Source organism: Theropithecus gelada, chromosome 15 (genome assembly GCF_003255815.1).
Source record: "Theropithecus gelada isolate Dixy chromosome 15, Tgel_1.0, whole genome shotgun sequence".
NCBI lineage: Eukaryota > Metazoa > Chordata > Mammalia > Primates > Cercopithecidae > Theropithecus > Theropithecus gelada.
This window is the reverse complement of record NC_037683.1, coordinates 101,725,065-101,750,376: the sequence shown is the minus strand read 5'-3', so window position 1 is coordinate 101,750,376 and position 25,312 is coordinate 101,725,065. Positions and strand designations below refer to the sequence as shown.

Genomic DNA, 25,312 nt, shown 5'->3' with positions numbered 1-25,312 from the left:
TTGGGTCCTTTCCAAGACTGTTAACTGAAGATTTCTGTGGTGACATCACATAGAATTTTGACTAGCATTCGCCAAGAATGAACTGAAAGCAGGATCTGTCTCACTATACACTGAGAACTGTAGAATATGCAAGGCACATGGAACTTATTTTCTTATGTATAAAAGCTTGTGTATGCTCCTTATACATCTGTCCTAATGCTTTCCAAACAGTCCTCACTCTAAGCCTCACCAAGACCCAGATGGGGAAACAAAGGCACAGAGGGGTGAGTCACTTGACCAAGTCACAGCGCGGGAAAGGGACAGAGTTTTTGTGTCAAATCCAGGAAGTTCACCTCTTGGCTATAGTGCTTCTGATTCACCAGTGATTCCCACACGGTGGTCCCTGGGCCAGCGGCATCAAAATCACCCAGGAACTTGATAGAGATGAAAAGTCACTGGCCTCAACCCAGACTTACTGAATCAGAAACTCTGGGGAATGGGCCCCAGAAATATTGGTTTGAACAAGCTTGCCAGGTGATTCTCATGCACACTACAGTTTGAGGAATATTGAAGTAGGCCTTTGGAATGAGGTTTTTCTTTACTGAGTGTTTTAGGGGAATTCTTGGGCAAATATCAGAAGAGATTCACTAGAGTCCTTTCTGGGTACAAGTTAATAAATAGGTTTCCTTTCTGAGGTACTGCATGCAATAGTCAGAACTGTAACAAAGTATATTTATGAACGTATTAATAAAAAATGTGTTTACTCTGTGAAAATAATATTCCCCTCAGAAAGGCGTTCACATGAACTTGGTGATTGATCTAATAGGGTACAGTCGGGAAGGGTCAAGAGTCACCCCACACCTTGTATCTCAGGTCAGCCCACCTCTTTCCACCTCGGCTCCCATCCTGGCCCCAACTACGCTCATCTCTCACTCAGAAATCTACAGTGGCTTCCTAACTCGACACCCCTTCTATTCTGAAATTCATTCAAGCTGTTCTTCACATTGAGGCCAGAGTGATTTTTCTGCAAATCTGAGCTTAAGTAAAGCCCTTAAAGAGTTACTGTTGTTCACAGGATACAGAACAAAATGCCTAACAAGGCGTTCCTGACTTTTTAATGATCACCATTCTAACTGGTGTGAGATGGTATCTCATTGTGGTTTTGGTTTGCATTTCTGTGATGGCCAGTGATGATGAGCATTTTATGAAGATATTTTTTTTAAAAAACACCCAAATTGATGGGGTGTGGTGGCTCACACTTGTAATCCCAGAACGTTGGGAGGCCAAGACAAGAGGAGCACTTTAGCCCAGGAGTTTGCGGCTGCAATAAGCTATGATAGCTCCACTGTACTCCAGCCTGAGGGACACAGTGAGATCCTGTCTCTTAAAAAAAGATTAAAAAAAAAGATCCAAACTGAACTTTTAGTGAACTTGAAGACATAACAATAGAAACTATTCAAAATGAAAAAGACAAAAAGAATTTAAAAGAAAAACACAAAAATAGCAACAGTGAGTGGCAGGACTGTTTTATGTGACACTCATATCTCATGTGCAAAGGGCTCCTTAAGCATATTTGATCTGTGGCTTTATCATTTTATCAAATTTGGAGATTTTTCAGTCATTATTTCTTCAAATATTTTTTCTGCCCTTCCCACAACCTCTCTCCTTTAGGGACTCTAGTTACACATATATTATAAGAAATATTGAAAGAAGTCTTCTAGGCAGAAGGAAAGTGAAATGAAAACCAGATGAAAATGAATAAACTGTACCAGAAATGATAACTAGTAAATACATTGGTAAATATATATACTTTAGTATTTAAATCTTTTGAAAATATGATTGTTTAATCAAGAGTAATACCAATGTACTATCGAATTCATAACATACATATAAGTGAATGTATGACAACAAAACCATAAAGACTATATAAGTGGAAAAGGGCAAATAGAAGTATATTATTTAAGCTTCTTATACTGTCAGTAAACCTGCATAATATGACTTGAAGATAGACTATGTCAAGTTAAAGATTTTAAACCCTACACCAACTAGTAAAAGAACAAAACAAGGAGTTACAGCTAAAATCCAACAAAGAAGATAAAATGGAATCATAAAAAATTTCAATTAATTTTTAAAAAGGCAAAAATAGAGGAAAAGGGTAACACTGAATAATGTTACAAATAGAAAGCAAGTAGCAGGAGGAGATACTTAGACCTAACCACAGCAATAATCATATTAAGTATAAATGGTTTAAATGCCACAATAAAAAGTCAGAGATTGTCATATTGAATCAAAAAAAGACCTAATAAACACAAGAAATTCTCTTTAAATATAAATAGACAAACTGATTAAAACTAAAATTTTCAACAATGACACACTGTGCTAACCCTTCTCAAAAAAAGACTGGATGGCCGGGGGCAGTGGCTCACACCTGTAATCCCAGCAATTTGGGAGGCCAAGGCAGGTGGACGACTTGAGGTCAGGAGTTCAAGACCAGACTGGCCAACGTGGTGAAACCCTGTCTCTACTAAAAATACAAATATTAGTCAGGCATGGTGGTGGTGCCTGTGATCCCAGCTACTTGGGAGGCTGAGGCAGGAGAATCACTTAAACCTGGGAGGCAGAGGCTGCAGTGAGACAAGATAACGCCACTGCACCCCAGCCTGGGTAACAGAGGGAGACTCTCAAAACAAAACAAAACAAAAGACTGAAGTGGCTATATTAATATCAGACAAAGTTGATTTCAGAGTAAAGAATATTTCCAGTGATAAAGAAGGAATTGGAAATGACTTTATGCACTCTTGTATTATTTGAAAAAAAATCAAATAATACAACATGTAGCCTATATAGGTACATGTATATTTGAACATGTACCTATTTAGTAATTTAAACGTTCAATACACTTTTCTTTAGGCTACTCCCTATACCTAGCACTATGTAGGTATTTAAACAAAAAAAAGGATAAAGAAGTTGGACACGGCCCCAGACCCAGGGGAGCAAAATCTGTTAAGGAGACAAGACGCTAACTTTGTTTTTTAAGCTAATAAAAGATGTGTCAGATGTTAATTGAAAAATGGGAGTTCAGAGAAAAGAATATTTCTGGCATCAGAGCAATTAGGGAAAGTTTCTAGAAGAGAGCTAAACCCCAAGAGTATGCACAGATAAAGAGAAAGAGGGAAGAAGAAAAGCATTTTATAATAATTGGAAAATTTTTAATTTATGTGGCTGGATAGGATTTTACTTTGCTTTATTCCTCCTACTTGAGCAGAGAGACCATTTTGGTCTCATTGCTTCCAGGCTTTATGGCTTTTGTGGAGAGTGGTTTGGGTGGATGCAGGGGAACTGCTCTGGTGAACGGGCCATGGCTGTGCAGGCGTTCCAGCAAACTACAGAGAAACAGCAAGGCCCTGGCCGCGTGGAAGCCTGCCTGTCTTGGCATCCGTGGAAAGATTGGTGTGTCTTAATGTGGGGCATAAAACAACACATTTTTTTACACCTCATCCCAGGACAATGACTAAGACCAAGACCAAGGTATTACCTCTGTACAGAGATGACAAAGATCAACTGGGCACCAACCACCACCTTGAGAGTGGGTCACCACACAAGCCCCACAAATTTCACCCACCTCCAGGGCAAGGGGGCCCTAAAAGAAATGGAATTACCCTGCTCCACCAGCTCAGAGGAATGAGGGCTGATGTAGATATGAAGCTGAATTACAGGTGATTTTTTAAAAACCTACACATCTGAGTGTTAGGGCTGAGATTTGTGTTCATAACACATATCAACAGCTCAATCATTAGAATCATTTTCTGATAATAAGATGATTACTCTTTCTTCTTTCTTAGGTACATTGAAGGAGGTCAGTTTGGAGAACCACAGTGTAGACACTTACTCTCTCTCCTTTCTGTTTCAGATAAACTCAGAGCAGGAAGACAGCAAAGAATAGCAGTGAAAAGCGTAGTGCTTAATCCAACTGCCCTTACTCACTGCTGAGACCTGGAAATGATGTTCATCAGATACAAAACAGGAGCGATGATAACTCATTATGTTTGTGTGATGATAAACAGAGAAAATACATTGAAGAGCTTATATGAGTGGCAGACATGGGACATGCTTCCCAGTGGCTGGCCAGCCTGTCGTCTTCTCCATCATGTGTCCAGAGAAAAGCTCTGCACATTACCCTCTCAATGAATGATGATGGCACCAGTGAAATCAGGGGAGGCAGGAAATCATGTTAGTTTGGTTTATAATGCAAGAAGTTACAGAATACAGAGTCCTCAAAACTAAGAATGTGCTAGTTGTATAACAGGGTCCTTCTTGGGACTCAGCCAGGATTCAAACTGTAAAGGAAAATCGGGTGAGCAGGTGGGGTAGTCAAGTGATTCTATTTGCATGAATAAATTTGTGAGATGATACCTTCTTGTCCAGGAACATTGAGCAGTGCTCATGCTGGATGGATTGTGATTTGGAAACCCTGGGAGATGACATGCCTAACATCAGCTTTCTCGCAGGTGACAGCTGCACCCTCTAACGGCTTCTCAAGTGACAGAGCTCAATAAGTGTAGAAGGGAAAAGTATGAGGATGATCCACGAGCACAGGGTGGACAGCCTCTGTGGTGGGCAGTGCATTAGCAAGGGAGAGACATTCTGTAACGTGCAGGTATGTGCAAGAACCAAAGAAAATAACTGTCATGAGAATTCTGACCTCGTTAATACCCACAGACTAGAGACACCAGGAATCTGAGCTTGCAAAAGCATAAGGGAGCATAAGGGCTGTGTTCTCTGGCCCTTGGGGCACAGCATTTCACCACACTTTGTATTAATTTAACCTTGATGCAGATCGAAGAGCCCCAGTGATTTCCCAATAAAATGCTCCAGTTGCATAAAGTTGCTTGACCTTCAGTAGATGCTCATTCTCTATGGTCCACATCTACTGCAGGCTCACATTCTGGCCAGGGAGAATCTTCCGCGTGACTGAAGCAAGAGGTCCCACATGATTTGCTTTTTGCCTGGCATGGAGGCACTGTTTGCCCTGGTGACAAAGGACACATAGCCCTGTCTTTCCTCTGGAGGCCATTGGATTCATACTCCATCCTGAGATAACTTTGTATTAATCAAGACCTCCTAACATATCTCTTTTTTGAAAATGACAAGCATGCTGTGATGAGGTTCTCAAGGTCCGGTCACAGGTTTCTCTCAACACACACGGGGACATGGCAGTGCCCACACTGCTTTCTTCTGTCTGGCTCGGGTGCTGTGTTGAGACAGGCACAGCGGCCAAGTGAGTATATCTCTTGCAGTCCTGTAGCCTTACCCCTTTTCTTCTCTGTCCCATATCCTTCTCTTTTCTTTCCCCTCATCTCCATTCTTTTCTTTCGTTCCTGTCACTGTTTTCTTCTTTGCTTTTGTCCTGTTTCCTGCTTTCAAAACACATTTATAAAGAGAGCATCCTCTGAGCCAAAAGTAACAAAACTGTTTCACATTCTTTATCTGGTAGCAGGCTGCCGTCTAAAGGGCATTGGAAACACTTCACAGACCTTCCCTCCCTGAGGGAACTGCCTGATTCTCCGTTATAGAATGTCATTCGCTCTAATGAGTGCTGGAAAATAGCAACTAACATAAATTATAAAATATTAAAAATTATTGACACCAATAAACTGTCTTGTATTTGCAACATGAATGAATTGGGCTATCATCTTATAATTTTCAAGGACACAAAAAGCAAAAAGAGCATACCTGATTAAATGATATTTTCCAATAATTTCTTAATTTAAAATAGTCAAGTAGGCAGGCAGTTTCCCAGCCTCCATTGCAGTTAGGTTGAGATCATGTGACTGAGTTCCAGCTGATGGAAAATAGGTGAAAATTGCATACTTCCAGATGTGGGATTTTTGTTTGTTTGGTTGGTTTTTTGGTGTGTTTTTTTTTTTGGTTTTGAGGTTTTTTTGTTTTTTGTTTGTTCGTTTGTTTGTTTTTGACAGTCTTGCTCTGTTGCCTAGGCTGGAGGCTGGAGGGCAATGGCATGATCTCAGCTCACTACAACCTCCACCTCCCGGGTTCAAGCAATTCTCCTGCCTCAGCAACCCAAGTAGCTAAGACTGCAGGGGCACACCACCACGCCTGGCTAATTTTTGTATTTTTAGTAGAGATGGGGTTTCACCGTGTTGGCCAGCTGCTCTCGAACTCCTGACCTCAGGTGATCTGCCTGCCTCTGCTTCCTAAAGTGCTGGGATTATAGGCATGAGCCACTACGCCCAGCCCAAGGGTGATCTTTAAAAACATCTCTCACAGGCTCTTTTTACTCCATGGTACAATATGTAGGAGGATTGCCTAATCCATAATGCATTGTGTGCCAAACAATATATAATTTTAAATTGTGTTAATATCCTGAGATTTCAGGGTTTGTTGTTTGCAAAACAGTATAACTTATCCTGACTCATACAACGGAAAATTATAAGTTAAGCATCTACTAAAGCTAATAAAAGTCTCAGAATAAAACAAAGAAATAAATCTTCATAATCTTGGATTTGGCACTGGATTCTTAGATATGACACTAAAAAGCAACAGCAGCAAAAGAAAAAAGTAGATAAATCAGACTTCATCTAATTTTTGTGTACAAGGCTTATTATCAGGAAAGTGAAAAGACAACCTACAGACTGGGAGAAAATATGTTCAAATCAGATAATAAGATTTTAATATCTAGATTTCATTTACATTTGTTTTGTTTTTTCTTGCTATTTACTGATTGAAGAAATTGGATCTTTGAGGCCCAGCTGGGACTTGGGAATATAGAAAGAAATCCTTCAACTCAACAACAAAAACAGAAACAACCCAATCAAAGAATTGTCAAAGGACTTGAATAGTCAACACTCCAAAGAAGATATATAAATGGGCAGTAAGCAGCTGAAGAGATGCTCAACATCACTAATGATTAGGAAAATGAAAATCAAAACCACAATGAGCTATCACTTCATACAGGTTAGGATGACTAAGGAAAAAAAAAATCACAAGTGTTGTCAAGAATGTGGAGAAATCAGAATGCTAGGATATTGTGGGTGGGAATGTAAGATGGTGCCACACTATGGAAAACAGTTTGGTGGTTCTTCAAAAAGCTAAACAGAATTACCATATAACTCAGCAATTCTACACCTAGGTATATACCCCAAAAATCTGAAAACAAGGACTCAAAGAGATACTTCTATGCCAGTGCTCATTGCAGCACTATTTATGACAGCCAAAAGGGGCAAACAAGTCAGGTGCCCATCAACAGATGAGTGGATAAATGAAGTGTTGTTTATGCCTACAGTGGGATATTTATTACTCGGCCATAAAAAGGAATGAAGCTCTGACACATGCAACAACGTGGATGAGGCTTGAAAACATTAAGCTAAGTGAAATCAGCCAGACACAAAAGAACAAATACTGTAGATTCCACTTATATGAAATGTTCAGAATAGGACAATTCCTGAAAACAAAAAGTTAAGTTAAAGGTTGCTAGGGGCTGGGGGGAGGGGGAATAGAAAATTCTTACTTAATGAGTAGAGTTTCTGTTTGGGACGATGAAACAATCATAAATAAATAGTGGTGATGGTGCACAAGATTATGCAAGTAATTAATGGCACTAATTGTATACTTAAAATGGCTTAAATGGCAAATCATATACAGTATTACATATAGAGAGAGAAAGAGAGAGAGAGAGAGATTACTGCTCTAAAAAATGGGGAGGAAGTCTATCACTTAAATTTAAATTTGAAGTCGCAGTTTGGATTCATTATGTATTTAATCTTTATATTTTATTTTTCTATTTCCTAGCTCTGGCTACTGAAAAGGCCAAATAACAAAAATCAACACAACAGCAATAAGCATCCTAGCCTAGTACCTAAGTTGTCTCTAAGTACATTTTCCCCAGGAAAAAAAAAAAAAACAAACTAAGAACCCTTAAAGAAAGGTGAATTTCAAGATCTGAGCAGGAAATATATAGGACAATCCTGGAATATCTTGCTACAGAAAGAGAAAAGCCTCTTATGAGGTCCACTAGAACCATGCCAAATGAGTTCAGGAGGCACCTTGTTAATCTCCCATTTACCAAGGATGGGACCATTTGAACATCAATAAAAATAACTGCAACAATTTGAAGTACATAAATTATGTTTATTCCCATGAGTCCATAATAATACTTTAAAAAAAAAACTTCTTTGCCACACTTAAAGGATGCTAAGAAGCCAACTCATTATTTTGAAAACTAGAAAATAAAAAAGAATCAAACTTTTTAATCCTGCTTTTCCTATACAAATGAGATGTCAAAATAACAAAAAAATTGTGAGGAAACTTTCTCTTTATAGAATTATTCCAGCTTTAAAAATGAAGATGAAAATGAAGAAAAGGAGAAGGAGAACGTGGAGGAGGAGAAGGAGAAGAAGGGGGAGAGGGAAGGGGAGAAGGAGAAGAGGAAGAGGAAGAAGAAGAAGAGGAAGAGGAACAAGAAGAAGAAAACAGGAGGAGGAGGCAGAGGAGGAGGAGAGGAGGAGGAAAAGGAAGAAGAAGATGAAGAAGAAATATTGATAGGACAGACACAAACAAATGGCTGAATGGTGGCACCATTTCCTGAGGTGGGGCACACTAAGGCAAGAAGCAAGGCAGAGAGAAGGCATGAGTTCTGTTAAGGATTACATTCACCTGCTTCAGTTGTCATTACAAAGGACCACAAATGGGCTGTTGGGGGAGTTGCTGAAACAGCAGAAATCTACTGTCTCACAGTCTTGAAGGCTGGATGTCCAAGATCAAGGTGTTGGCAGGGTTGGTTTCTCTAAGGCCTCTCTCCTTGGCTTGCAGATCACTGTCTTCTCCCTGTATACTCACATGGTCATCCCTCTGTGTGTGTCTGTGTCCTCATCTCCTCTGCCTATAACACACCAGTCAGGTTGGATTAGAGTCCACTGGAAGGATCTCATTTTACCTTAATCACCTCTTTAAAGACCCTATCTCCAAATACATCACATTCTGAATTACTGAGGGTTAGGACTTCAAAATATGATTTGTTGTTGTTGTTGTTGGGTGGGGGGATGCACTTCAGCCCACAACAAGGACATGCTTCCTTTAAGATCCAAATGAAAATGTTTATCAGGCCATTGTACCATGAAGCCTAGAGCACAGAAGAGAGGACTGTGCTGGGAGTGGACAGACAGTCTGAGAGGGAAACTAATTGAGAGGTGCAGGTGGCTGTAGGAAACCCCAACCCAGGACTGGGTTGGGGGTGGTGAGTCAGAACACTCAGATCATCATGCCTACTCAATGCCATTCTCCAGCAACAGGAAGGAGGGCTCCTCAGAGAAATATGTGGTCCCAGGTCTGGTGCAGGGAACACATAAGATGAGCCTGGAGGGTCACACAGCCCTGGAAATTAAGGAAGTATTAGAAGAGGATGGAGACACAGCAAGAGGACCCAGGAGCCAGCTGAAAAAGGCATCCACTGGTCAAATTTGGAATAATTTGAACTAAATAGTGATAATGAGGGATTATAACCTATATCATAGACAAGGAATCCATGCACCCACACAGATATGAGCAAATAAATATGGGAGAAGGGCCAGCTCTTCCTTGCAGGGGAATGCCAACTCATATATGCAAAAGGAATGATAGAATTAGAAAATCACTTGGCACCCACAACTGTAATGACTGTTTTAGGCAAAAATCATCAAAAGATGCTAAAATCAACTGGCAAATGTGTGATAAGAAGCAGGATATTTGCATAATCTCAAAGTATCATCTCCCAAGATTCTCATTAATGACAAAGGGGAAAATAGGAACTTAGCAGTGAAGAAACCTGTGGCACTGTGTTCACCAAGTAACTGTCACTACCATCACCAGCGATGGGGCAAATTGCTACCACGTTCCTCCTGATCTGACACAGCACAACTTCTGTTGTATCTCTGCCAAAAATGCACGAACTGTATGCCCATGCATGCATCACAAACACACACCGCACATGCACATGCACACACACACGTACACACACACATGTTCTGCAGAAACATCAGGCAAACCCATTTGGAGGGATATTCAACAAAATAATGAACACCACTCTTCACAAACATCAAAGCCACGGAAGATTAAAAAAAGACTAAAGAACTATTCCAGATTAAAGGATACCAAGGAGACCGGACAACGAAAAGCAATGTGGGATGCTGGATCAGAAAAATAACAATAGTGCGACACCTAGAAATACTGGAATAAGGTCTGTAGATTAGACAATAGAATGGTATTGATGTTAATCTCCTGCTTTGATAGTTGCACTATAGTTATAAAAGAGAATACCCCTGGGTTTTGGATATGCACAGTTAAGTGTTCCAATAAGAAAACCACATGTCTGCAATTTATTCTTCAATACATCAAAAAAAACTATGAACTATACACACGAACAAGTGTGCACACATACACACACGCACACATGGGACTGGGATGAGAACCAAATACTCGGTAACATTATACTATTTTTTGCAATTTCTTGTAAGTCCAAAATTATTTCAAAACAAGAAATTGTTAAAAGGAAAGAAATGACAGCAGCAATAACAAAACAGGGTGGGATGTGTGGAAGTACCCGGTGAGCTCCTGTGTTGCTCTAGTTCTCAACCTGGAACAGCTTATCATGTACATGCAGCTGTAATGAAACAACTAATTCAAACAAAATTCTTCTTGTCATTAAAGGCAGGCATCTGGTGGACCTTCTTCTTCTTAGATTGTGATTCAAAAGCCCAAACCATTCCTCACTGGTCTGAAAAGTGAGTCAATTGCCGAAGCCTCCTGAACCTGGATGTGGGAGGGTTCTGCTTCTAGAGAGGTGATTTCCTTTCCTTTCAAAGCCGCTGGCTAATGACCACATGCCCCTCTAGGCATGAAGACAGGGGAGCAACTGACCTTGGAAGGGAAAACTAGGAACCATAACACAGTTTCTTATCTCCTCACATCCTTGGCCTCATTCGATCAATCCAAGTAGTTTCCAGCCTTTGAACATGGCCAGGACAGCCCAGAAACCAAGTTCCCATTTTTGGGCAAAGAGCTGAAAGAGTTTCCAAAGGTGAATTGCCAGGTCACCTTCCTCCTGCTCTCTCCTCCAGCTGCTTAGAGGAGTAGAAGTTAAAAGCTGGTTAAGTAACTAATATTAAAAAATAATTTGGAGAATCACAAAGATTCTCACACAAGAGGACTTCACATCGTATAGTCCAACTCTGATTTTCTAGATGAAGAAGCCGGAAGCCCACTGAAGCAAAACAGTTTGTTCAAAGTTACTCTGGTCGGGGCAGGCCAAGACAAGAGATTGTACCAGGGGCCATAGGGCATACAGAAGACACCTGACCCAGATTGGGGGTCATTAGAGAAAAGTCTCTGGAGAAAGAAAGCAGTGAGACAGAATCCTAAGGAATTCAACAGAGGGAGCTGACACATGTCCTAAGGAGACGGATTCACAGCCCAGAGCTGGGAAAGCAAGGCAGGGTGCGGGACACAAGCAGCAGCCCCCCACATGTGGCCTGTGGGCAGATGAACCTGCAAGGAGCCGCAGAGTCCGGGGCCCAGGGAGAGATTGGGGTTCGATCCGGAGGACATGGGGAGCCTTAGAGGAGTTCAAGCCAGAACTTTCATTCTCACATTCCACTCTGCACTCCAGGCAAGGTATGGCATTGTTGCTCCTCCTTCACTCCACCTAGGCTTAGAGTTCTTGACACCAGCTCTAGACCCAGAGGGAGGTCTCCAGAAGAGAGACTGGGATGAGCTCTGGACCCTGAACTGGTCAGTCTCTGTCACTCCTGGGGTCTTCTGTCCCTGTCTGGTGTGCCCTTCCAATGGCTGGGCCTTGAGTGGCCACTCCTGTGGTGTCAGCTTCCAAATGCTGGTTATTTATCACATACATCACACACACCCTCCACACATTGCACACGCACACACCTGATAACCAAGATGAGTGACTAAGGTACCAAGGCTTATTAAGCCAGCTTTAGGGCACATCTGGAAAAAAAGAAAAATGAGCCAGACACATCTGTGGCTGTTTTTCCAAAGATGTTTTCAGGAGCCTTAGTATTTATACATTTCCTTAAATTGAGGGATGGCAGACAGAAAGAGGGGCAGATAGGTAGTAAAGCAAATGGTTACATTCCTGTTAGACTTTAGTTAGTGCCCAGTTAATCTGCATTTCACATAAGAAAAGGTGAATGTTTGAAGGGAAAAAAGGGGAGTAAAGGAAGAGTGAATTATGCAGCCACCTCTGGGTAGGAGGGAGGAGTCTTCATTCCGAACCTGGGAAGATAAGCTTGTAATTGACATTATCAATATGGAATGAGTAGACTTTAGTTTTAGGAGCTAGACTTAGATTGTACACCTAAAACTACAATGGGCAGGCCCTTGTTTATGGGAGGCCAGCAAAAATTTACTCCTGAATGATCTGTGGGGCAGCCCATGGTAGATCCCTGAGGCTTCCTACCTGTCCATGGGGACCTGGCTAGTGCACAATGCTAGAGCTATTCATTTGGAAGCTGGTGTTGCATGGCTCAGCCTCCCTGCTTCAGTTTGGGAGTCGTGGTATTTTTTATTTTCCTTTACACACCATACACACTAGGCACACTATACACACACCATACATACATCACACACACAGAGACACACACACATGTCCTCAGTCACATACTTGCTCTTTCTCTTCCTCTTTCTTACTATTTCTCTTACCCTCTTCCTACTAGTTTCCTGAGAGCTTCCTCTTCATTACTAAAGGGGGACACTTACAGAGGGGTAGACTGAGGTTGCTTCTGCTGCCCTCTTTGGCCCCTCTTTCCTGACCAATTCCTGCTCTCTGAGCCCAGCACCTTTGTGAGACTGAGTGCCCAGTGCTGCCATGCTGCCAGCCAAGAGCTGGGGTGGGCAAGTTTCTCTCCTTCTCTTGGCTGAGAATGAATATGCCCAACATCCCAAACCTGCCCTCACCCTGTGCCCTTTACTGACACATAGGGACTCAAAGCCACTTTGTCTCTGGGCACCTTACTCCTACCTGCAGGGAGCTTTTCATAAGCTGATGACCGTGCAGTAATACTGGAGTCACTCCCAGCCCAAATCACCACGCAGAGATGCAAGCCAGCTCCTTCTCTCACACAAGGGAAATTTCAACTCATTGAGATACTCAAAATGGATGCCCTGGGCTTATCAAAATTTTGATGCAATATTCAATTTTGTTTAAAAGTCATACATACAGATATGCATGAATATATATACTGTATATATAGATAGGGTTAGAAAAAGTTATTGGAAGAACATACACTAAAACACATGTTTGAGCAGTAGTAGATTTACAAGTGATTTTTTAATGCCCTGTTTTATTCGATTTTGGTATAATAAATATGCAACAGTTTTAGAATCAGAAAAGACATGACATAAAAATTGCCCATGAGACTAGAACAAGTAGAAGAAAGAATTTTAGGGCTTGAAGACAAGGCTTTAGGATTAACCCAATCAGAAAAGACAAAGAAAAAAGAATCAAAATAAATAAAGTCATCAGGAAATATGGAATTTTGTAAAACAGCCAACTCTAAGAATAATTGGTGCTCCTGAGGAAGAAAAGAAGTCTAAAAGTTTGGAAAACTTATTTGAGAGAATAATTGAGGAAAACTTCCCTGGTCTTAGATACTTCCTTGGTCTAAGAGATCTAGATATCCAAATACAAGCAGCTCAAAGAACTCCTGGGAAATGCATTGCAAAAAGATCATCACCAAGGCACATAGTCGTCAGGTTATCTAAAGTCAACATGAAGGAAATAATTTTAAGAGCTATGAGACAAAAGCATCAGGTAGTCTACAAAGGAAAACCTATCAGTCTAACAGCAGATTTCTCAGCATCAGCCTTACAAGCCAGAAGAGACCCAGGACATATCTTTAGCCTTCTTAAACAAAATAATTGTCAGTCAAGAATTGTCTATTCAACAACACTAAGCTTCACAAATGAAGGCGAGATGAATTATTTTTCAGATAAACAAATGCTGAGGGAATTTGCCACTACCAAACCAACACTACAAGAAATGCTGAAAGGAGTTCTAAACCTTGAAACAGAAGCTCAATATAAACTAAGATAGAACCTCCTTAAGGCATAAATTTCAAAGGGCCTATAAAACAATAACACAATGTAAAAACAAAGTATTTAGGCAACAACTAACAAGAAAAATAGAACAGTACCTCATATCTCAGCATTAAAGTTGAATGTAAGTGGCCTAAATGCTCCACTTAAAAGATACAGAATGGCACAATGGATAAAAAAAATCACCAACCAAATATCTGCTGACTTCAAGAGACTCACCTAACACATAAGGATTCATATAAACTTAAGATAAAGGGGCGGAAAGAGATATTTCTTGCAAATATAAACTAAAAGCAAGCAAGAGTAACTATTCTCATATCAGACTAAACAGACTTTAAAGCAACAACAATAAAAAAAAAGAAAGAAAGACAAAGAAAGGCATTATATAATGATAAAAGGATGAGTCCAACAGGAAGATATTACAATCCTAAATTTGTATGCACTCAACACACGCACTCCCAGATTTATAAGGCAATTACTACTAGACCTAAGAAATAAGATAGACAGCAACACAATAATAGTGGGGGACCTCAATACTCCACTGATAGCATTAGACAGATCATCAAGACAGAGGGTCAATGAAGAAAAAATGGACTTAAACTATACCCTAGAACAAATGGACTTAACAGATATTCACAGAACATTCTACCAAACAACTGCAGAATATACATTCTTCTCATCAGCACATGAAACATTCTCCAAGATAGACCATATGATAGACCACAAAACAAGTCTCAATAAATTTAAGAAAGTAGAAATCATATAAAGTATCTTCCCATACCACAGTAGAATAAAATGGGAAATCAACTCCAAAGGGAACCCTCAAAACTATGCAAATACATGGAAATTAAATAATCTGCTCTTAAATAATTTTTTGGTTAACAATCAAATCAAGATGGAAATGTAAAAATTACTTGAAATAAATTATAATGGTGACACAACTTACCAAAACCTATGGGATACAGCAAAAGTGGTACTAAGAAAAAGGTTCATGGCATTCAATGCTGACATCAAAACATCTGAAAGAGCACAAATAGACAGTCTAAGGTTATACCGCAAGGAACTACAGAAACAGCAACAAACTAAACCCAAACCCAGGAGAAAAAGGAAAAAGCAAAGATAAGAGCAGAACTAAATGAAATTGAAAGAAAACAACAACAGCAGCTACAAAAACAACACAACGGCTGGATGCAGTGGCTCATGCCTGTAATCTCAACACTTTGGGAGGCCACAGCAGTCAGATCACTTGAGCTCAGGAGTTTGAGAAGAGCTTGGCCAGCATGGTGAAACTCGTCTCCAAAAGAATATAAAATAATTTTGCATTTTTTTTGTAAAAATACAAAAATTATCCAGGCATGGTGGTGCACACCTGTCATCTTAGCTACTTGGGAGGCTGAGACAGGAGAATCACTTGAACCAGGGAGGCAGACATTGCAGTGAGTCGAGGTCATGCCACTGCACTCCAGCCTGTGTGACAGAGGGAGACTCAGTCTCACAAAAAGAAAAAAAATACAAAAGAGAAATGAAACAAAAAGCTGTTTCTTTGTAAAGATAAACAAAATTGATAGACCATTAGCAAGATGAACCAAGAAAGGAAGAGAAAAGATACAAATAAGCTCAATTAGAAAGAAACTAGAGATATTACAACCAATACCACAGAAATACAAAAGATCATTCAAGGGTACTATGAACAGCTTTATGCACACAAACTACAAAATCTAGGGAAAATGGATAAATTCCTAGAAATATGCAACCTTCCTAGATTAAGTCAGGAATAAATAGAAATGCCGGACAGACCAATAACCAGCAGCAATATTGAATTGGTAATTTTTTAAATGCCAACAACAAAAAAAAAGTTCAGGACCAGATGGATTCACAGCTGAATTCTGTCAGACATTCAAAGAATAATTGGTACCAATTCTACTGAAACTATTCCAAAAGATAAAGAGAATCCTCCCTAAATCATTTTATGAAGCCAGTATCACTCTAATACCAAAACCAGGAAAAAAATAAAACAAAATAACCAAAAAAGAAAACTACAGACCAATGTCCCTGACAAATATAGACATAAAAATCATCCACAAAATACTAGCTATACATCATGATCAAGTGGGTTTCATACCAGAGATGCAGGGATGGTTTAACATACACAAGTCAATAAATGTGATACATCACATGAACAGAAATTTTTTTTAAAAACCATATGATCATCTCAATATGCAGAGAAAGCATTTGATGAAATCCAGTAATGCTTTATGATTTAAAAAAAAAAAACCCTCAACAAAATAGACATAGAAGGGACTTACCTCAAAGTAATAAAAGCCATATATGACAAACCCACAGCCAACATTATACTGAATGGGGAACAGTTGAAAGCATTCCCCTGAGAACGAGAACAAGACAAGAATGCCCACTTTCACCCCTTATATTCAACATAATACTGGAAGTCCTAACCAGAGCAATCAGACAAGAGAAAGAAATAAAGGGCATCCAAATTGGAAAAGAGAAAGTCAACCTGTTGCTGTTTATTGATGATATGATTGTATACCTAGAAAACCCTAAAGACTCACCCTAAACGTTCTTTAGATTTGATAAATGAATTCAATAAAGTCTCAAAATACAAAAATCAATGTACACAAAATCAATAACACTGCTATACACCAACAATGATCATGCTGAGAGTCAAATCAAGAAATCAATCTCTTTTACAACAGCTGCCAAAAAAAAGTAAAATATGTAGAAATGTACTTAACCAAGGAGGTGAAAGATCTCTACAAGGAAAACTACAAAACACTGCTGAAATAAATCATAGAGGACACAAATGGAAACAATCCCGTGCTCATGGATAGAAAGAATCAATATTGTGAAAATGATCATATTGCCAAAAGCAATCTACACATTCAATGCAGTTCCCATCAAAATGCCATTGTCATTCTTCATAGAACTAGAAAACAATACTAAAATTCATATGGAACAAGAAAAGAACCTGAATAACCAAAGCAATACTAAGCAAAAGGAAAAAATCTGGAGACATCACATTACCCAATGTCAAATTATACCACAAAGCTATTGTTACCTAAACAGCAAGGTACTGGTATAAAAATAGGCACGTCAGTCAATGGAACAAAACAGAGAATCTATAAATAAAGCCAAATACTTAGAGCTAGCTGATCTTCCACAAGCATACAAAAACATAAATTGGGGAAAGACACCCTGTTCAACAAATGGCGCTAGAAAAAACTGGCAGGCCACATGTAGAAGAATGAAACTGAATCCCCATCTCTCACCTTATACAAAAATCAACTCAAGATGGATCAAAAATGTAAATCTAAACCAGAAATTATAAAAATTCTAGAAGATAACATTGGAAAAATTCTTTTAGACAATGGCTTAGGCAAATAATTCATGACTAAGACCCCAAAAGCAAATATGACAAACTCAAAAATGAATAGACGGAACCTAATTAGACTTAAAACCTTTAGCACAGCAAAGGAAATCATCAACACAGTAAACAGACAACCCACAGAGTGGGATAAAATATTCATTAACTATGCATCCAACAAAGGATTAATATCCAGAATCTACAAAGAACTCAAATCAGTAAGGAAAAAACAATCCCATTAAAAAATGGGCAAAAGACATGAATAGACAATTCTCAAAATAAGATATACAAACAGCCAACAAACAAACATATGAAAAAGTGCTCAACCAGGAAGAAATTGAGTCCCTGAACAGACCAATAATGAGCTCTGAAATTAAATCAGCAATAGATAGTTTACCAACCAAAAAAAAAACAAAAACAAAAACAAAAACCCGGGACCTAATGAATTCATAGCCAAATTCTACCAGATGTACAAAGAAGAGCTGGTACCGTTCCTACAGAAACTATTCCAAAAAATTGAGGAGAAACTTCTCCCAAACTCATTCTATGAGGCCAGCATCATCTTGATACCTTGAACATTGATGCAGTTTTCATCAAATCAGCAATAGCTCAACAAAATACTTGCAAACTGGATCCAGTAGCACATCAAAAAGTTAATCCAGTCTAGGCGCAGTGGCTCACGCCTGTAATCCCAGCAGGGGGATTGCCTGAGCTCAGGAGTTTGAAAATAACCTAGGCAACATGGCGAAACCCTGTCTCTACTAAAAACACAAAAAATTAGCTGGGCGTGGTCAGGGGCCCCTCTAATCCCAGTTACTCAGGAGGCTGAGGCAGGAGAATTGCTTGAACCCGGGAGGCAGAGGTTGCAGTGAGCCGAGATCATGCCACCGCACTCCAGCCTGGATGACAGAGCAAGATTCTGTCTCCAAAAAAAAAAAAAAAAAGTTAATCCACCATGATCAAGTAAGCTTCATCCCCAGGATGAGAGGTTGGTTCAACACACTCAAAACAATAAATGTGATTCATCACATAAACAGAACTAAAGACAAAAACCACATGATTATCTCAATAGATGCAGAAGAAAAGGCTTTTGACAAAATTCAACACCCCTTCATGTTAAAAACACTCAATGAACTAGGTATTGAAGGAAGATACCACAAAATAGTAAGAGCCGTCAATTACAAACCCACAGCGAATATTATATCGAATGGGCAAAAGTTGGAAGCATTCCCCTTGAAAAGTGGCACGAGACAAGGATGCCTCTCTCACCACTTCTATTCAACATAGTATTGGAAGTCCTAGCCAGAGCAATCAGGCAAGGGAAAGAAATCAAGGGCATAAAATAGGAAAAGAGGAAGTCAAACTACCTCTGTTTGCAAACGACATGATTTTATCCCTAGAAAACCCCACAGTCTCAGCCGAAAAGTACCTCCAGCTGATAAACAACCTCAGCAAAGTTGCAGGATACAAAATCAATACAAAAATCACCAGCATTCCTATACACCAACAACAGCCTAATCAGAAAAGCCATCCCATTCATAACTGCCACAAAAAGAATAAAATACCTAGGAATACAGCTAACCAGGGAGGTGAAAGATCTCTACAATGGGAATTACAAAACACTGCTCAAAGAAATCAGAGAAGATACAAACAAATGGAAAAACATTCCATGCTCATGGATAGGAAGAATCAATATCATTAAAATGGCTATACTGCCCAAAGCAATTTATAGATTCAATGCTATTCCTATCAAACTACCAATTACATTCTTCACAGAACTGGAAAAAACTATTTTAAATTCACATGAAACCAAAAAAGAGCCCAAATAGTCAACACAATCAAAAGCAAGAAGAACAAAGCTAGAGGCATCACATCACCTGACTTCAAACTATATTACAAGGCTACAGTAACCAGAATAGCATAGTACAGGTGCAAATGCAGGCAAAGAAACCAATGGAACAGAATAGAGAGCCCAAAAATAAGATCACATATCTACGACCATCTGATCTTTGACAAAACTGACAAAAACAATCAATGGGGGAAGGACTCCCTATTCAATAAATGGTGCTGGGATAACTGGCTAGCCACATGCAGAAGATTGATACTGGACCCCGACATCATATACAAAAATTAACTCAACATGAATTAAAGACTTAAATGTAAAACCCGAAACCATAAACACCCTGGAAAACAACCTAGGCAATACCATCCTAGACACAGGAAAATTGACAAATGTTATCTAATTAAACTTAAGCGCTCCTGAACAGCAAAAGAAATTATCAACAGAGTAAACAGACAACCTACAGAATGGGACAAAATATTTGCAAACAAAGCATCTGACAAAGTCTAATATCCAGCATCTATAAGGAACCTAAACAAATTTACAAGAGAAAAACAACCCCATTAAAAAGTGGGCAAAGGACATGAACAGACACTTCTCAAAAGAAGACATACATGCAGCCAACAAGCATATTTTAAAAAGCTCGACATCACTGATCATTAGAGAAATGCAAATCAAAACCACAATGATATACCATCTCACGCCAGTCTGAATGGCCACTATTAAAAAGTCAAAAAATAACACAGGCTGGTGAGGTTGCAGAGAAGGGAACACTTGCAGACTGTTAGTGAAAGTGTAAATTAGTTCAACCATTGTGGAAGGCATTATGGCAATTCCTCAAAGAGCTAAAAGTAGAACTATAACTCAACCCAGCAATCCCATTACTGAGTATATATACCCAGAGGAATATAAATCATTCTACCATAAAGACAGATGTATACAAATGTTCATTGCAGCACTATTCACAATAGCAAAGTCATGGAATCAACCTAAATGTCCATCAGTGACAGACTGGTTAAAGAAAATGTGGTACATATACACCACGGAATACTATGCAGTCATAAAAAAGAATGAGACTATGTCTTTTGTGGGAACATGGATGGAGCGGGAGGCTCTTATCCTTAGCAAACTAACGCAGAAACAGAAAACTAAATACTGCATACTCTCACTTACAAGTGGGAGCTAAATGATAAGAACTTATGAACACAAAGAAGGAAATAACAGACACTGGGGTCTGCTCGAAGAGGGAGCATGAGAGGAGGGAGAGGAGCAGAAAGATAACTATTGGGTACTTGGCTTAATACCTGGATGAGGAAATAATATGTAAAACAAACCCCCATGACACATGTTTGCCTATGTAGCAAACCTTCACATGTACCCTCAAACCTAAAATAAAAGTTTAAAAAATAATAATAAATTGTAAAATAGTCATAAAATAAAACACCAAAAGAAGAGCATAACTTAACTACTGCTAATTGCAGCAACTTGAATGAATGTCATGAACATATTAAATAAAAATACTCGACAGTAAATAAAAAAGAAAAATTACTCAACACCACTAATCATCTGGGAAATGATTATTTAAACCACCTTACTCCTGCAATAATTGCCATAAGTAAAAAGTCAAAAATGTGGTGAAAAGGGAAAACTTTTACACTACTGCTGGAAATGTAAATTAATACAACCACTCTGGAAAACAGTATGGAGATTATTTAAAGAACTAAAAGCATAGCTATCATTCGATCCAGCAATCCCACTACTGGGTATCTACCCAAAGGAAAAGAAGTCACTATATGAAAAAGACACTTGCACACACATGGTTATAGCAACAAAATGTGCAATTGCAAAGATATGGAACCAACCTAAATGCCCATGGACAAACAAGTAGATGAAGAAAGTGTATATACATAGCATGGAATGCTTCTCAGCCATACAAAGGAATGAAATAATGTCTCTTGCAGTAACTTAGATGGAGCTGGAGGCCATTATTCTAAGTGAAGTAACTCAGGAATGGAAAACCAAATATCATATTTGCTGCTTATAAGTGGGAGCTAAGCTATGAGGACTCAAAGACACAAGAATGGTATAATGGACTTTGAGGACTCAGCAGGGAAGGCTGGAAGGGGGTACGGGATAAAAGACTACATACTGGGTACATCGTACACTGCTCAGGTGACAGGTGCCCTAAAATCTCAGCAAACACCACCAAATAACTTATCCTTGTAACCAAGAACCACCTGTACCCCAAAAACTATTGAAATAAAATTGTTTTTAATGCCTCATCGTTTTAATTTAATTTGAAAGAAAATCATGTTGCATTTTTAAAGTTTATTTTCAGGAAAACATTGACCATGACTTTATCTTCATTCCATGAAGGTTCAATGAGAGGGTAATGATTATAAAAATAGTGGCTATGTCCAGATAATATCTGGATGATTGGTATCCAAGCTGGTACTTTTCCAAAATATTTCTGAAAACTGGGCTAAGGCCCACGACTTGGTGAAAACAAAAAAATGTTGATCTTTTAGGGACTTTGATTCCAAATAAGGGCTTTGATTTATAATAAGGATATTAGAAAAATTTATATTATCTTGAACAGCAGTTAGCTGCTCAATGAATATGTTCATGTTTTCTAGGAGAAAAGAGTTTTGCCTTATAATCATCTTTAAAACAAATACTTCTTGAAAGAAACCTGCAAAAATATTTTGAGTCACATGGAAACCTCAATGATAAACATGCAAACGGTACAATAATGTGGTTTACATTCTGCTGGTAAACGTGCTAGGGATGAGCCAAGGGCATTGAAAATGTGTAAATATTCACAATGAGCTCACTCCTCCCACCCAGGAAAATTCTTGGTCCACTGTCTACAACTTCAGGAAATGCATGGAAACTGATTCCTGAGGCTGGTGAAACGGCTTCTATGGTCAACCTCTTCTGAGTCCATACACATAAACTCCAGAGCATGTTCCTTAACAGCAAATGGGCTCTGGGGTCTGCAGACAGATGCTTGCACCAGTGACATTCTCTGTTTCTTCTCTCCTCCTGTCCCTGTTCTTTCTCTAGCCCTCTCTCTTCCCAATTATTTTGTCTCTTACTATTAGTATCTACAGAGACAAAATACTGTTGTGATTTTCTTGCAATGATAGGGACAAATACCTGAATTAGTCAAATAATGGAGTCATTAGCATATTGCTTGGAGTTGTATTATCCAGACCATTGCCTCGGGAATTCACTTGTGGATAGCCGTAGGCTTTATAGCTCAGAGGTTTAGAACCACAACTTCCAAGTTGTAGTTTTTTCCCCCAGTGCTTCACCAAAATTAGAGAACAATGCATTTTTCTCCAGTAAAGTGGTTCTCAAAGTATGGTCCAGGGACTCCGGGGGTCTCCAAGATCCTTTCAAGGGATTCATGAAGTCAAAACTATTTTCATGATAACACTAAGACATTATTTGTCTCATCCTCTTATGAGTCTAGAATGGAATTTTCCAGAGGCTACATGATGAGTGACATCACGACAGGCTGAGTGCAGAGCCAGCTATGAGAATCCAGCTGCCTTCTATTAAGGTAGGCATTAAAGATATTTTAAAAATGTAAAACAATGCCATTCATCTCCCTAAATAGCCTTTATTTTGGAAAATGTAGTTATTTTTACAAAAAGATTTTATTTATATTAACATGTAATGGTTTATATTCTTATTTTTAAATAAATAAGTTAATTTTTAGATTTATTTGTTTTAATTTCTAAAACAATAAATATCAATAGCTATGATCCACATAAACAAAAGCTATTTGGGATCCTCAATTATGTTTAAGAATGTCAAAGAGGAATGACAGAAAAATTGATTACTGCTTTTCTAGTACAATTTAAAACAAACAACTTTATTAACTTGGCTTATTTCATTTTGGTCTTGTCTGATAGAATCTCTTTGGGGCTAGATATGGCAGCTTTGTAAGGTGTCCACTTGGCCAGGCTGAACCACATTTCCACAGTTGCCTTTCTCATGTGTTTCTGGCCAGAGGGAGCCAAAGAAAGACTCTAGTGCAGTATTTGAAGCACAGACATGAAGCAGCCACCATCTTGTAACTCACCTTACCATATCTGCTTCCAAGAAATAGCCACTTCAAGTCATTCACATGCCTTTGGTATTCACCCCTCATCTGTGGATGCACCTCCTTGGCGCGAGGCACAGCCAGGCCTCCTGCTGCTCCACCTTCCCCCGAGTCCTCCTTCAGGTTCTCTGACTGCTGGGCCAGCTGTGTGTGATGAAAGACCTGGCTTCTCCAGGACATGCAGACCATCAAGGGCAAAGGGAACACAATAAAGGGTCTGCATTTCTATCTGTTCTCCCGGGCTCCAGCTGATGCATTTCATGTCCTTCTTGCTCTCCCCATTTCATATTCATCTTATTTTCCAGGTACCCTTTCTGTGGGTACCTTCAAGCTCCAGCACCAAATATGAAGGTGACTGCCCTCACCAGCTCCCACCCCTACCTGAGGTCAAATCTCTGAATGGCATATAACACACTAGAGCAATTAAGAGGATCTAACTAATGGTAGGGAAGGAAAAATGTGTGTACAGAGGCAGGAAGTCATGGACACAGTTATATTGAAAGATACAATGACCTCCTCCTCCTTATTGTGATATTATCATGCCTTTCCACACTTGGGCTTCTGAGATTGTTATGCTGAAAGTCTGCCCTAACTACAGGGTCACACATAGAACTGTGTCCACAAAGAGGCAGATTGATTGCAGGATGGTTTCATGGGCATATATTTATCTCCAAATTCATCAGATTGTATACATTAATTAAATACAGTTTTTTGTGTTACAATTACACCTCAATAAAATGAGAGCTTTTTTCAAAAAAGAGGGGAAGAAGGCTGGGCTCATTTGAAACAATAGCTCAGGTTGTCACACCTGGAAGCACATTTGTTATCAGGCCAAGGAAGTTGGAAAAAAGACCTTCATGGCATCATTCTGGCCATCTGTGTAAGACAAATAGCCAGCCTCCTAGCTGGGGATAAATGGTAAGTGTGCCTACATACATTCTGCTTCCCTGTCATTCTTCCCTTTAATTTCACTTCGTTTTTCAAGTATTTGTTGAATTTCATGCCCTCTATGTGACCAGCACTGGGTTGGATTCCATGGGCAAATACATGTATTTTCGTACTCGGGGAATTCGTTAGTTATCTATTGCTGCATAACTAATTACCCCCAAAACTTAGCAACTTAAAGCAACAATTCTCTATTAACTCACAAAGTTCCTGACAGTCAAAAATCTTGGAGTGGTTTATCTGGGTCTTTCTGACTCAGGCTCTCTTATGAGGTTTCAGTCAAGTTGTTGACCAGGACTGCAGTTATCTGAAGGCTTGACTAGGGCTGGAAGATCTGCTTCCAGGAAATAGCCACTTCAAGTCATTCACATGCCATTGGCAAGAGGCCTCAGTTTCTCATTATGTAGACTCCTCCACAGGTGATACGGTTGGGATGTGCTTGCCCTCCAAATCTCATGTTGAAATGTGATCCCCAGTATTGGAGGTGGACCTGGTGAAAGGTGTTTGGGTCATGGAGGTGGATCCCTCATGAATGGCTTAGTGTCCTCCTTGCAGTAATGAGTAAGTTCTCACTCTGAGTTCATGTAAGATGTAGTCACTTCAAAGAGCCAGGCAGCTCTCTCCTCCCTTTTTCTTGCTCCTTCTATCACCATGTGACATGCTGCTCCCTCTTCACATTCCACCATCATTAGAAGCTTGCTGAGGCCCTCACCAGAAGCAGATGCCATCAACATGCTTCCTGTACATCCTGCAGAATCATGAGCCAAAATAAACCTCTTTTCTTTATAAATTACCCAGTTCTGGTATTTCTTTATAGTAACACAAGTGGACTAACACAGAAAATTGTTACTGAGGAGTGGGATGTTGCTATAAAGATACTTGAAGATGTGGAAGAAGCTTTGAAGTTGGGTAACAGACAGACATTGGAAGAGTTTGGAGGGCTCAG

The 25,312-nt window shown here is 39.4% G+C and overlaps 1 long non-coding RNA gene across 1 annotated transcript; it reads left to right on the top strand.

Moving 5' to 3' along the window:
* The first annotated feature begins 62 nt into the window (after positions 1 to 62).
* Positions 63 to 23,940, top strand: LOC112608662. Its single transcript, XR_003116029.1, has 4 exons — positions 63 to 263; positions 3,890 to 4,636; positions 22,786 to 22,875; positions 23,727 to 23,940. It is a non-coding gene; the product is annotated as an uncharacterized LOC112608662 (long non-coding RNA).
* The last annotated feature ends 1,372 nt before the right edge of the window (positions 23,941 to 25,312 follow it).